At 46.5% G+C, this 15,373-nt stretch overlaps 1 protein-coding gene across 6 annotated transcripts in view; it reads left to right on the top strand.

Annotated features, from left to right (window-relative positions):
• GASK1A (golgi associated kinase 1A) overlaps positions 1–15,373 on the top strand; it is a 93,883-nt gene that overhangs the window by 40,970 nt on the left and 37,540 nt on the right. The window contains exon 1 of one of the 6 annotated variants that reach the window (XR_002072276.2): positions 11,738–11,885. The exons of the other annotated variants lie outside the window; for them this stretch is intronic. The gene's annotated coding sequence lies outside the window, so the exon portion shown is untranslated. Of the gene's footprint in view, positions 1–11,737; positions 11,886–15,373 lie in introns of those variants that run through there. 6 annotated transcript variants of the gene reach the window in all.

The raw sequence follows: 15,373 nt of genomic DNA, 5'->3' as shown, positions 1-15,373 counted from the left end.
TCTGGCAGAGCAGTGATGTTTTCCGCTGTCCTGGCCGACGAAGTCTCACTGACACCGTCTCTCTCCGTGCTTCACATGCCAGGTATCAGCCCCGTGCTCCTGCTGTGGGAGGCGGGGGCAGGGGCGTTAACAGCAGAGCAAACCCGGCTGATCCAGTGGCCGGCCTTGCCTCCGTCCAGACTGGTTTTGCACCAGTGCTGGGCATTCATTCCCAATGCATCAGGCACTGGTGAATTGTCAAGGCATTCTGTCTCTTATATCTCATTTTCCACATTTCCTGGAAAGAGATTGTCCATGTGAATCTACTCCTTCATATACATAAACGAGCAGCATATACCTCCTTCAATAGTTTCTACAATCCAGCTAAGTACTTAGGCGGACAGTGTTGTCTATGGCCATCTTCCCATCCGGACTGTAAACTGAGGGCAATAATTTAAAAACTTTTTAAGATCGCTTTAGTACTTTTAAATGCTTGGTGCCATGCTTGAGGTGGGAAGAGAAGACCCAAATATAGCCAAATCAAATATAGTCAATATCAGAGGGTCATAATTTCAAAAAGCATGGCACCGAGCGTGGTCACTCTTTTCCCCAAAGGAGATGAGCGAATTCCAGCCCCAGGGAAAACGCGATAACCGATGACCACCCAGATGGAAGGAAGCAGGGGAGGGAGGTCAGGTAGGGAGGAGCAAAAGTCTCAAGCTGTGCCCAGGCTGGGGTGGGGCTCTGGGTTGTGTTGTCTGGGATTCTGGACGCACTGGAGGTGGAGGCTGTAGGCAGTGTGAGGGCTCGAGGCTGGGATGGCTAGTGAATGGGCCATTTGGGCGTCCATCCCTGTGCTCTGAGGAAGGTGGGCAGGGCACACACGCTTCTTTCTCTAGGACAGAGTGGCTCTGTTGTCTGTCCATACAGAGGCTCAGTGTGTACCTCCTGGGGGAACTGGACCCCGGCTCAGGGACTGGCTGGCGGCAGGGGTGGCCTCCTAGACAGTCTGAGCACTCCCTGCCGACCTCCCTGTGCACCAGCCACTGTCTGCAGGGCCCCGGGCCCAGTCAGCTCATGCAGTCAATCACCGAGTTCTGTCTCGCCCTCCTCCCCCTACTACCCTCGCTTCGCCTGACACTCTAGAGATCCTGTTGCAACTACAAAGACGCTATTGTATTCCTTTTTTTCCCCCAGAACATTCTCTCTTGAAACTCTAGTTAAAATCCCATCATTTCCCTTTGGGGTGGGGGGTGCCGATGGCTGACTGGGCACAGCCACTCTGTTTAGTCACTTCACTGAGAGGGGGGAAAGGCTCCTGGCCCTTTGTTCACATGCACTCACCCCCCTTGCAGTGGCGCTCACTCCCAGGGTGGATGGGTTTAAACTGTAATTGTCGCAATAGCTTACTTGATACGGTTTTAAAGCATGAAGGGTTCAAAGGGTGCTTCTCCCCCTCAGATTTTTATTTAAATTCTAGTTGGTTAACATACACTGCAATATTGGTTTCAGGAGTAGAAGTCAGTGATCCATCACTTACATGCAACGCCCAGTGCTCATCACAAGTGCCCTCCTAATACCCATCCCCCATCTAGCCCATCCCCCACCCACCTCCCTCCACCAATCCTCAGTTTGTTCTCTATTGTTAAGTCTCATGGTTGGGATGCCTGGGTGGCTCAGTCAGTTAAGCATCTGATGTCCGCTCAGGTCATGATTTCATGGTTCGTGAGTTTGAGTCCCCCTGGTGAGCTTGAGCCCCGCTTCGGGTGAGCTCTGCTTCTCTCTCTCTGCCCCTTGTGGGGTTCTCGATCTCTCTCTCTCTCTCTCTTTCTCTCTCTCTCTCTCTCTCCCCCTCTCTCTCTCCCTCTGCCCCTCTCTCACTTGTGCCCTCTGTTTCTAAATATATATATATATATATATATATATATATATATATATATATATATCTCAAGGTTTGTTTCCCTCTCTCTTTTCTTCCCCCCTCCCATATGTCCATCTGTTGAGTTTCTTAAATTTCATGTATGAGGGAAATCATATGGTATTTGTCTTTCTCTGACTGACTTATTTCGCTTTGCACAATATGCTCTAGTTCCATCCATGTTGTTGCAAATGGCAAGATTTCATTCTTGTTGATGGCTGAGTAATTACATTGTAAATATATATATATACCACATCTTTATCCATTCATCAGACGATGGACAATTTGGGCTCTCTCCATAGCTTGGCTCTTGATAATGCTGCTATAAACATCGGGGTGCAAGTATCCCTTCAAATCTGTATTTTTGTATCCTCAAGAGGTGATTTGTAATCAGAATTAAATTCAAACCCTGCTTACTACCTTGGGCAAGTCACTGGACCTTTAACCTCAGCCTCAGTTTCCCCATGAACATAACACCATCCCCTTGTGAGATTGTGTGTTTGACACTATAATGAGGAAAAAGCATTTCATATCATGGTCATCAGCATATACCAAGTGTGCAATTAATGAGAGCTGTGTCCCTAGACAACAGACAGGGCTGCAGAGGCCTGAGCCTCTACAACTGTTAGTAGGATCCCTCAGTGCCTCAAGGGGAATAGGAGTGGGGAGTAGCCTTGGATCCTAGCTCCAATGCATAAAGGGTTCTAGAATGGGGGGGGGGGGGTATATGCTATAAAGGGGATTCCATTATATCAGCCATCCCTACAGTGGTGAACTAGAGAAAGATGGAATCAAGTGGTAGAAGTAAAAGGGTACGTCGTTCGAGGGTTCTTGACCTGGAGTCCATACATAGAATTCAGGGGAGCCCTACACCTGACTGAAGAAAAGTTACATCTTTACTTTTACTAAGGAAACCCCTAACTGAAATGCAGTGTTTCTTTCATAAGGAATGTAGGCACGAACCAGAATAGTGTTAGCAGGACATGCGACCTTGTCACCAGGAGGAATCACGGATATTTTATGTCATGACAGTGGGGACATGGACTTTGAAGCATATTCTTTTCTCCCGACTGCTTTGAAAGGGCACTTGTTATGAGATGTGCCGGTAGATATGTTATTTAATGTATTGATAAAGAAGAACGTGTATTATTATACCATATTATATACCATTATTATATACCATTATTATACCATTATTTTTTAGGTGACTGTCCTAACTTTATTTCAGCATATAGTATATTCAATACAATGTATTCAATATAATTGATTGCCTTTGGAACCCTATGTCTTTTATTTTGTACATTTAAAGAAAGCATCCTGAGAAGGATCCATGGCTTCACTAGGTGACTAGAAGCGTCTATGGTGCTAAAAAGATTCAGAACTCCTGCTTCTGTGTAGGCATTCATCTGTGTGATCTGATCTTGGCAGTGTGCTAACGGCCCCCTTTGCCTAAAAGTATCTTCCCTCAGCCTCTACTCCAGGATCACTTAAAAAATAATTTTCAACAAACTTCTTGTGTGTACTAGGCACTCTCCTGGATGTCGAAATATAATTTCCTCTCAGTACTAATAACAACATATATTTACACTGGGCTTTGTGGCTTTCTTATAGATTATCTCATTGAATCCTTAATCCTTCAACTGTTAAGGCTGGTGTCATTAAACCCATTTTAGAGATCGGTAATACGGTAATTTAGAGAACACTGATGCTGAGTAATGGCCAGGTCACACAGTTACCAATAGGAAGGACTTCACGGCGGGCCCTCCAACCACCGATGCGACACTGTTTCCAATCGATTAGCCTGAAAATTTTCACAATTTAGATGTTTCACCTTGATACCTGGTCTTTGGAAATTTTCTGTTAAAAGGAAATATCCTTGGAAATTAGTTCGTTGTGGAGAGTGTTGTGCTGAGAATCTGAGTCCCAGGTATATCGTCTTCAAATATAGGAGAGCCCTGAGGGTGGGCTGGGTGCGGATTTGGGAAGGCCTGGGAGCAGGACCGCCTTGGGGAATGGTGCGTGGGGGCAGGAGACACAGGTGTGTTAGAGCAGGGTGTTGGGGATAAGGGAGGCCAGTGCTGAGCGAAGGAGCCCCGACACTGAGGGGGAGCTCTTAAGCCCAACTCGACTCTCTCTGTGTGTTTAGCTTGAGGAGCCTCCAAAACATGGGGGGCCGAGCCCCCGACATCTAAGCAGCATCTCTCCACGAGGACACAGGGAATCCCTGTTTCTGGACCAAGAGCACGTGCAATGGGCAAGCAGAGTGTTTCTTTGTATCGTGAGACTTGCTCCTGTTCTGGAGCACTGAGAGGGTCCTTGAGGCACCCCTGAGCACTTCCTGTTGTCTCTTGCCCCTGCCTATGGCTTTCTGCCTAGTTTGTGAACCCCGGAAAGACAGCACCTCTCCTGCAGCACCCAGTGTGGATGCAGAGGACGTGCTCAGCAAGTGTTTTAGTTGGGTGGTAGCCTCCCATATATCACATTTAAGTCTTTCCAGAGCTGTCCAATATAAATTCTGGAGGTGATGAAAATCCTCTATTCTGTGCTGCCCGTCATGGGAGCCACTACCCACGGTGGCTATCGAGTACCTGAAATGTGACTAGTGTGACCAGGAATGAAGATTTCAAATTTTAATTAATTTAAATGTAAACAGTCACATGTGATCAATGGCTCTTATATTGAGTGGTACAGCTCTGAACCAATAAGTATAAACTGATGTGCAGATAGAACCCAGGCTGCTGGCACAGTGAATGAAGTAAGCTGGGTATAGTGGAAAAAAAATCAATCTGTTTTGTTTTCTCAAGTTTTATTGAGCCACGGTCAAAGAAGTGTTTATCTTCTATGAAAGACAATAAAGCTAGTGAGATCCCAAAGGCAAAGGTCTTTCCTCCTCGGTGTTAGGAGACAATAGGGAATGGCGGGGCCTGCAACGAACTATAGAGAGCATGTTGTTGAAAGCGAGCCGTACTCTTCTCCATCTGTGCGAGAACATGGGCCCAAGCTGTGGCCGGAACTTCCTCTTTTCAAGGGAAGCCCCAAATCTGGATTTTTTATGTGAAATATCCTGGTTTTTAAACATTGGTTTGAATTTAGTAAAAATACTTCAGGCCAGGCAAAACCCATCTGTAGGCCAGATTTGGCCCATGGTCCCAGTTTACAGAGTCTCCTCTACGCCTTATCCTGAAGACGTCCATTTGACCTGCTACAACTGGGTTAGATTTAAGACAAGAGTGAGGTGGAGTCTTCCCTTAGTGTCTTTGTGGGCTCAGTTTCCCCTGTCGTCATGGGTTTGGCCAGAGAGGGGAGAAGTGTGTCTGAAAGACCGACTCCCCCCCACCCCCCACCTCTGCCCCTTCTCTGGGGTTGTGTCCTGTCCTCTGAGCAGCCAGGGAGTAGAATACTCTTGAAGGTTGGAATGGGATGGCCTAAGAAAAACTTGATGTATATTTTTAAGCAAGAACTCCCGGGGCGTCTGGGTGGCTCAGTCAGTTAAGCGTCCAACTTCGGCTCAGGTCATGATCTCATGGTCTGTGGGTTCGAGCCCAGCATCGAGCTCTGTGCTGCCAGCTCAGAGCCTGGAATCTGCTTCGGATTCTGTGTCTCCCTCTGTCTCTGCCCCTCACCCACTCACACTCTGTCTCTCTTGCTCTCAAAAATAAACATTAAAAAAAAAAAAAAAAAGAAAGAAATCCCTACTCCTTTCCCACCCCAGCTCCACTCCTGGGCCTGAGAGCAAAATATATGGCAGTTAATACAAGGGCAGCCAGAGAAAATTTCTAACAAATGACAGGGTCTCCAAAATTCCATCTGGCCTGCGGTGTTTCCCACACTGGTGCTCTTGTGAGCTGGAACAAAATGGTAATTCAGTTATGGATACAGAGAGGACTCCTGGGGCCAGCAGGACTGCAAAGGCCCCATCGTATAATCAATGTAGAGACAGCAGAACAAGGGCGAGCAGGGAGGGAGAGGTAAAGGACTATGCTTAACTCCCTCTCAACTCAGGAGTGGGCAGAGGCTTTACACCCCAACCTATAGGGCATGCATTCTCCGTGCAGATTCCAGAAGCCCTACCATGGAGGTAACCCCATGGGTGTTGCTAGAAAATTATGAGACTAGTAATAGTAAGAATGTTAACACTGATCGAACATAGCTTATGTCAGGCTTTGTTTTGAATGCTTTGCCTACAACAGCTCATATAACTCTTGTGGTGCTCAGTGGAGTGTTTTTATTTTTACGAAGTCACATTCTTTTCCCACCAGAATGTCACCATCATAAGGGTAGTGACTTTTGTCTGTTTTCTTCACGGCCTGTCTCTTCTGCCTGGAGGAGTACTTGGCTCAGGAGGTTCTGCTAAATGAGCTAATGAATAGTCCACCTTACAAAGGAGGTACTCTTCTTATTGCCATTATACAGATGAGGAACTTGAGGCCCAAGGTGACAGCAATGACACAGTGGAGCTGGAATCAAAATCCAGGCAGTCTGGCTCCGAGCCCATGTGTTACTAACGGACTGGTGATGGCAGGCCAGCCTGGTAAACGGTTGCCTCCCTCTGGGCCCAGAGAGGACACTTGTCAAACAGCTTGGGGACTCGAGAAAGGTTGTGGTGGGCACATTTGTTCTGGGGGCTGGTCCTGCGGTTAGGGGCTGAGTGCGGGTCTCGGGGACCATTTGGATGTGGGCTGCTCAGTCCCTTTCTTAGCCTATGCCTGTGGTCTGGGGCCATCCGTACCGAGCCTGAGGACTTGTGGAGTCCCTGGAGAATGTGCACAAACCCTGAGAGACTGTTTGTCTTTCCGATGACAGATAGGTCACTCTGTCCCTGGAGCAGAGACCTGGCGGCTGCGTGTGTTACAACCCTATGTAGAACCGCACATTGCATACTTCCTTCATATGCTGAGCAGTGAGTCAGAGCTGAGGTTAGAACTTGGGCTAGAATCCTGTTCCCTCAGGGGCAGGGCTGAGGGCCCCTGTGATGGGCAGCTCCGTGAGCCAGGGTTCTTTGCTTGGGGCAGGAGGCACAGAAGTTTTCCTTCTTGTCCAGCCTCCGCCCTCTAAGATCGATACCTTAGATGACAACTGCAACCACCTGTGAGAGGGTCACAGGAATGTAGTTTTGTGTGTGACCCACAGAAGTGTTTCAGATTGAGCAACAACATTGTTTTCCAAAAATACACTCCCTCGGGCTTGTCGTCCATGGGCTGCTCTGACCCTCACCGCACAGACTCTTCCCTCTCTAGCTGAACCTCACGTGACACTGCCCAGGGAAAACTCCTCCCCCTCCTCCCAGCTGACATTTATTGAGCATCTACTAGGAGCCTGAAATCCTTGTATGCATTTGACATTTGTCTCATTGAATTTGCCTAACTGCCCTATAAGGCTGTGTCTTAGGTTGGCTTCTCCCCAAAGCAGACCTTGAGACAAGGATTCCAATGTGAGTAATTTATCTGGAAGACGGCAGTATAAGACAGCAGCAGGTGAGGCTGAGGGGGTGAGGAATGGAGAGTGAGACCAGGAGGCAGCTGATGCAGGGTGCTGGAAGGAGCAGGTTACCGCTATGGGCTGGAGCTTGTTCCTGCTGGGGACTTCAGGGGGACTATGTAGAACAGGCCTCAGAGTCGTCCTACCTGACAGCTGAAGCAGATGGGAACTTTACCCACCAGTTCCTGTCTGTCATGGGTTGACGGCTGATCCTGGGGGGTATTAACTTCCTGGCGGGCATATTCCAGCATCCAAAGCAAGCCTGAAGGCAGAGAGTCAAAGCCGCTTGTGGGAGGGGATATGGGCAAGGCACGGATAGCACCCACTATAGGTAGGTATGTCTATTTCCCCCATTTTACAGGTGAGAAAATGGCAAGTTCCATATTAGTGGGTCACTACCAGATTATTTTTTAAGAGAAGGGAAAGGAAGAGAAGGAAAGAGAAGGGAGAAAGAAAACATGAGTCATTCCATTGCTTAAGGGTGTCATTTCATGAAGATTTTATTTCAGTTATACACACACACACACACACACACACACACACACACACACACACACACACTTTGGGTCACGCTGTCAAATGTATTTCTGTGCATATTGGTAAAAAGAAAGTTTGAAAGCCAGCGGGTAAATGACATAGCTGTGGCAGTCAGGACCTGGTAAGAAGCAAAGAAGGTGAGTAACTTGCCCAGGGTCACACAGCAAGTAGGCAGTATTGCTGGGATAACGGAGCCTCTGTGCTGAACTGCTGTGCTGTTACTGATCACTTCTGACGTCCTTTAAGTGGTCCTGGTCATCTCCTGGTTGTTCATCTCTGTGGGAGGGCGCTGGCTGTGAGCACAGTTCTGTAGAAGGAATGCCTGGAATCCAGACTCAAAATTTCAGGAGTTGGTTGGATGAAGGACCAGCTGTGGACTGTCCTGGGGACCTGAACCCCAGAATGAGAAGAGGCTGTAGGAGAAGAGGTGGGGATGGGAGAGGGGAGGGGGAGGGGAGGGGAGGGGGAGGAGGGGCAGTGCCAGCAGGACAGGCATGGTTCTGAAACCAGTCCTCCTGAGAGAGGTAATGGCTGCTGCATGGCATCTAGAGATCGGACCTGTAGGGAGTTCTTCAGCCCAGTTTGTCCTTTGTCGTGGTCCATTCTTCACAGGATAATAATAATGGCAGCTACCATCTTTTGAACTGTTGCTGTGTCCCTATGATTTCTTTATGAGTTTTAGACACATTAGCTCATTAAACACCCTCGTCAATCCTGGGAGATAGGTGCCATTGTCTCTACTGTTGTAGAAACAAGTGAAGAGCTAGGACACCCCGGCCTTCTCCCCCAGCTGGGCCTGAGGGCTAATGTGCTACGCATGGCTCTGTAGGGTGATTCCTACTGATGGCTCTTCCTCTCTACTGGTTCACCACCCCCTCCCCATGACTTTTGTGCCAACCTGGGGGTTTCTGGTGCAAATTCACCTGATACCAGCTCTCTGGCCATGACTGGCCCTGATTTGGTCTCTGTGGCCATTGATGATGCCCAGATTTTCGGGAGGGGGACTCTACCGTCATTGTCAGCTTTCTTAGGACATGAACTCAGGGAAAAACCTGTGGTTTCTTACCGGGTCCTGACTGCCACAACTATGTCATTGAACGCATTGGCTTTCAGACTTTTCTTTTACTGATGTGCTTAGCAATGTATTTTGCATTGCGACTCCACATGTGTGTATACGTGTAACTCATAGGTTTTTTGAAATGATACTTATCCCTGTGAGATACATTAACTCATGTTTTCTTTCTCTCTTTTCTCTTTTATTCCTTTCCTTTCCTTAAAAACAAAATCTGATAGTGACCCAGACACTACATGGATTTCAGCCCACAAGGTGACAGTCTATTGAACTCCCCCCTCATTTTAATATGGCCATTCCCCCCTTCTTGAGCTTGGGTTAGTTTCCCAGGAATGAGGCCAATTTTGGAGGCAATGTGCCTGTTGTTGCATTTTCAAATCACTGTGCCACCCTGCTGACGTCTACTCTGCATTCTGGACGGAGCCGGTGCACACTAATGCTTCTCCACGGGCCAGTGCCCCCCACCTGCAGCCGACCCCAGGGTGAAGGTGGTCAGGAGCCCCTGACCTGGACCAGCTGTCAGGGCCAAGGCCACCTCCCTGCTGTTCCATCTGGGGTAGGGTAGGAAGTGGTCCTTTGAGTCTTCTAGGCTGCCTCCACCAACTGCCTACCCTGACAGAGACAGATTCCCAAGGTGGGCATGCTGGACATGGCCTTCTTAGAACTGGGCTGCCCAGGGACTTCTGCAGTGGGAAGACATCTTAAGGGAGGCCATATGGCCAATCTCTACAGCAGACAGTGTGGAGGTTGTATTAATTTCCTCTTGCTCCTGTCTCAAATTACCACAAACTTGGCGGCTTAACACAGCGTCCATTTGTTCTCTTACAGTTCTGGTCAGAAGTCTGAAATCAGTGTCACTGGGCTCAAGTCAAGGTGTCGGTGGGGCTGCTTCCTTCTGGAGGCTTTAGGGGAGAAGCCGTTTCCAGCTTCGCTTAGCCACTGCATTTTTTGGCTTGTGGCCCCTTCCCCTACCTTCAGATAGCATCACTCCTATCTGCTTCACTCATCACATTGCCTTCTTTTCTGTAGTGAGATCTACCTCTGCCTCCCTCTTGTAAAGACACTTGCCGTTCTATTTAGGGCCCACCAAGTAATCCAGGATAATCTCTCCATCTCAGGATCCTTAATTCAATCACACCTGCAAAGCCCCTTTTTCTTTCTTTCTTTTTCTTCAAAGTCCCCCTTTTCAACACAAACTCTGCAGTTTCAAGGGATTAGGTCCTGGATATCTTAGGAGGCCATTACCACGTTTACCACAGTAGTCATCCAACCTCCACTTTGAGGACCGTGAGTTACTCTCTGTCATCAGCTGGCCCAGTCCTGCACGGTCGGGCTAGGGCTCTGTGCTCCTGAGGGTCAAGTGAGACCAATGTGACCTTCAGATGCTTTCCCACTCCCATCTACCAAAGCAAGGCAAATCAATAGTTACTCGTTATTTAACAAATAAATGCTGTGTTCTACTACTTCCAGAGTTAGGATTATAGCTCTTTAATTAAGTTCCTTTTCGGGTCTGTGGAAATACAGGGAGCTGCAGAATCTCAGAAGTGGAAATAATTTAGAGCTTGTATAATCCAGGGGTTTCAAACTGGTGGCCCCTGGGCCAAATCAACTAGATTCTCCAGGTTTGGCCTTTGATGCTAAAGAGGGAGGTGAAGGACCCTAGGAAATCTCTCAAGACAGAAGCTATGCATACAAGTGCATGAATTTCCACATAATTCTATTTTGCATGTCAGAAAGTGAACTTTGGTCCGCCATTTGCATCTCTTCTGTAACACAATGAATTTCTGAGAGCTAGGGAGGCTTTCCTGCTAGCTCTGACACTCCCAGGTAAGTGGATAAGCTTCACACAGGTCCTCAGGAATGCAAATAGGAAAAACACATTAATACTTGGTAAACACTGCCCTTCTTAACATTTGTTGTTTTACAGTGCTACTCCCATGAGATTAACTGTATAATCATCCAACAGATGTCTGGGGTTATAGACAATTTAGTTTTAGTTGTTTAGTTGGGGGGCAAAATGGGGCATAGAGGACACCGAAGACTACTTTCTCTTGGTTTCATAGTTCTACTTTTTAAAGTCTTCTTCTGGACCCATTTCCTGAACTGAATATTACTTTTTTTTGAAGACAGGGAAATTTCCATTCTTTTGGACCCCACAGCACCACGGTGCACCAGTAGAGGTACCCAGTAGATGCCTGTCCCAGGAGACAAATGGAGTTTAGCCTACATTTTCCTGCCTGGGAGAGCTCTCTCCTTGGCTCTTCATCCCCCTTTCCACCTCTGCCCCTCCCCTGCCCGCCAGATACACCATTCCAGATGCCCCAGTGTTGGGAACGCCCAGCACTGGATATTCACGTTGACAGAACTCTGTCTGACCAGAGCTCTGGCATTGTGGGACCAGTCCAGAAAGCCTGTCCTGGGTCAGATGCAGAGAGAAGTTGTACTTCATGACACAGGAGAGGAGCAGAACCTTTCCAGTGTCTCTTCTTGGTGGAACTTGGTGGGGATACACAGTCCAGGATAAGAGATCATTCCTTCTAACACTCGATGCAACTCAATCCAAACAGCATGCGGTCACATCAAGCCCGAAATGGGTTTGGCCCCACCAGACCAGGGCAGGAGGCCAGAACAGAGGAAAAGGAGCCAGATGTTACGAAATACTGCTCTGCGCTCAGAGGGCTCACATAGCCCTTAGCAAGTATATGGGCAGGGATACAGTGGTTGTTTATTTATTTATGAACACAAAGCTGCAGATGGGGAAACATTGATCGACCCGATCCCTTTCACAAGAGAAGAACTGAGATTCAAGTTGCAGGAGGCGAGGGGTTGGTGGTGGTGGATAGCTACTGACTTCCAGGAACACCTACTTTTGCCAAGAGCCTCAGTGAGAAATTAGAGAAGGTGAGGAAGGTAGGGGCGAAGGTGGGAACAGGTGGGCCTCTGGGGGTGTAATTAGACCATGGGCACTGGGGACCTTTGGGGCAATCATACATGTGCTTTAAATTTTGTGTGACAGAGAGAGGGCAGTCAAACTTGCTTTGGAGAAAGAATTTCTGAGAGCTGGGGAGGCTTCCGCACCTTGGGTCCTCTTACCCTGGAGGCTACAGGGATCAGGCCTGCTGCCTCTCCCCTCAGCCACCCTCTCTCCCACCTGAATTGTTTCCTGCCGCTCTCGATGCAGCTCCCTGTCCTGTTTTTTTCATGTTACACACACCTTCCTTTCCGTTTTGGATTCTTTTTACTACTGGCAACTTTGCTGATTAGAAATCTGGCGTTAATTATTGCTAATCTCCTTCCAAATGTTAATGGAACGAGGTAGGTCTGTGTTCAAACTTTCCTCTCCCAGAATCCCCTGTAGATGGTCTGGTGTGTGTCTCAAGGCTGAGTGTGCTACAAGAATTTCCCAACTTGAGACAAAACACTCAACATCTGTTCTAATGTTGAAGGAAAAACTGATGTGTATTAGTTTCCTTCTTAAGGGATTTTCAAGGGTAATTTTGATCAAGACTTAATTTTTGCCTAATTTGCTCTATTAGAACCTAACTTTCCTGGAAATTGGAATGCCACCCTATTACAAATTGTATGCTTGCCTTTGTGTTTGGATTTACAGTTGTGTTGATCTAAGTGATACGGTGCTGTTTATCCTTTAGTGTAGCATTTCTCTAACACTGTAGACTCCTGGGGTTCCAAGGATCTATGCCTCAGTTCAGATCTGTGCTGTTCAGGATTGTAGCCACCAGACACATATTGAAATGTGGCTGGTCTGAACTGTGATGTGCAGTATGTGTGAAATACACATTGGGTTTCAAAGACGTATTACGAAAAATGTAAAACATCTCAATTTTATATTGATACAATGTTGAAATGATAATATTGTGGATGTATTTGGCTAAGTAAAAAATATTATTAAAGTCAATATCACCTGGCTCTTTCCCCTTTTTATTTAGTTATTAAAAAAATTTTTTTTAATGTTTATTTTTGAGAGAGAGAGAGAGAGAGAGAGAGACAGAGCAAGTAGGGCAGGGGCAGAGAGAGGGAGACACAGAATCCAAAGCAGGCCCCAGGCTCTGAGGTGTCAGCACAGAGCCCGACGCGGGGCTCAAACTCATGAGCCCAGCCAGAAGATCATGACCTGAGATGAAGTCGGAGGCTTAACTGCCTGAGCTACCCAGGTGTCCCTCCCCTTTTTAAAATGTGGCTACTAGAAAATTTAAAATTCCATATGCAGTTAGCATTATATTCTTATTAGACAGTGCTGAATTGAATAAACACTGGCTCATAGCAGAATCTCATTCTTCAGTTCTTCCATTATTTTCGTTTTGAGAGAGAGGACAAGAGTACGTGAGCGGGGAAGTGGGGCAGAGGGAGAGGGAGAGAGAGAGAATGTTAAGCAGTCTCCATGTTCAGTGTGGAGCCTAACACAGGGCTGGAACTCACTATGGTGAGATCATGACCTGAACTGAAATCAAGAGTCAGATGCTTAACCGCCCCAGTTCTCATATTCTTAATAGTCAAAACCAGCAATTCCCAATCTCTTGTTTCCTGACCTTGTTTCCCCTGATTTTCATTTCTGAACATTTGAGGACTATAGGTGTTCATTAGACTCTGATTTTCTCATTCAAATGTACCTGTTCTCTGATTCATTTATTTCTGACAAGAGTCTCTAGATTGTTGACCTCAATCTTGGTGATTCGCCTGATTTACACAAGAAAATATTTATTTTATTTGGTCCCATGTCCCCTTCAAATCACCTTCAGTACACTGGGGGGTAAGTATGCATTTTTGAAAAATAACAGATAAGCGTAGTCAAACTCAGATTATTCCTTGCCAGAGTCATTTTTTGTATGAAGAAACAGACTATTTCTACATTAGAGGTCTCCAGGGCGGGGCTTATGCGCCTCAGGGATACACTAGATAATTCACTGGATTACAGTATAAAAAATATTAAAACTTCTGTTTACATTTGTTTTACCTGATCCTTTTCTAATTTTTCAGTTCTTGTTCATGTTTTACAATGAACATATTCATTTAGCACTACCTGCTTACAGTTTGTAAATATTGGGTAAACTAATGTGGGAAGTATTAGAGGGATGTGCTCAAAATGTTTACTAGTAAGTGTTTATCATCAAAAGGTTTTGAGACTACTGGTCCAAAGGAGGTAATTTCCCCCCTACTGTACATTGAATCCCACCACTGTGTTAGTGACTCTTTTGAATATATGCAATTCATTCATTCATTCATTCCTTCCTTCCTTCATTCATTCATTCTTGAGGATCTACTAGGCAGCTGTTGCTTTGGTCCCGTAATTTACTTGACTTCTGGGAGCCTGGATTCTGAATCTGTTGTTTTCCTACTGGCCTCATGGCTGGCAGAAGTTTTGGCAGGCCTTGAGGTGTTTGGGGGTGAAAGAATGAGTGACGGAGGCCTTTTTTCCTGGGCTTGCCAAGATGGTCTTTTAGTGCTTAGCATATCTTCACCGAGGACTAATATGTGCCATTTCTAAATTTAACATTCTTCTCTTTACTTTTTTTGTAAGTTGTGTTTTCTGGGGCCCTTCTCCGTTTCAGTTCTTTTCCTAGCTGAGAACCATCACTTGTTGCAACTTATTTGGTCTTCATTCCCATCCCAAGCACAAGCTGTTGTTATTCGTGCAACCAGGAGATTTCTGTCACATCACAAGGGATTGCATCCCTGAAGTTATGTTATGGAAGCTAAGCAGCAGAACTGGCCAGACATTCATGGAATCATTTGCCTGGGGCGAACTAGATTTAAATCCAAGCCTCACAAGAACTTCAAGTCACCTCCAAGTAACCTTCAGTCCCCATCTCAGCCATAAACCCCTCAAGGTCAAATATCTATGGTGCCTTTACCTGTTCAAAATGCTTTTCTTCAAAGGTGCCAAGGAGAGCATTTACCTGGGCAGGTTAAGGAAGGGTGGGAGGAGATAAAAAGAGATTTTCATTTTTAAGAAGGACTTTTCTCCGTCCTTAAGAACCCACTGTGTAGACCACCATTTACAAGACTAAGCTGGCTTATTGGACTTCACATCCACCGAACTGCTGCAAATAAAGACTGTGTGAAGCCAAAGGGCGTTGTTGAAAGGGGCACAAAATCCCAGGTTCCTTTGCCATGCTTATCCCCTCCCTAAACTCACCTCTATCTCCCAGGGCTTCCTTCATCATTGTGTGGTAGAGTGAAAAAGTACGTGGGTTTTGGGAAAAATTCAAATCCTGTCTGCCACTGACCGGCTTTGTGACCTTGAGCAAGGTCCTTCTCTAAATCTTTCTCTACCGTTCTGTACAATTTCTATAATTGTAAAAATCATCACATTAGTACATACACTGTGGGGAGTGGCTATTATTAATCGAATCTGCTGTATTCACCTCTCA

This window comes from Panthera pardus, unplaced genomic scaffold (assembly GCF_024362965.1).
Source record: "Panthera pardus isolate Hobbes unplaced genomic scaffold, ASM2436296v1 HiC_scaffold_16, whole genome shotgun sequence".
Lineage (NCBI taxonomy): Eukaryota > Metazoa > Chordata > Mammalia > Carnivora > Felidae > Panthera > Panthera pardus.
This window is presented reverse-complemented; position numbering and strand designations above follow the sequence as displayed.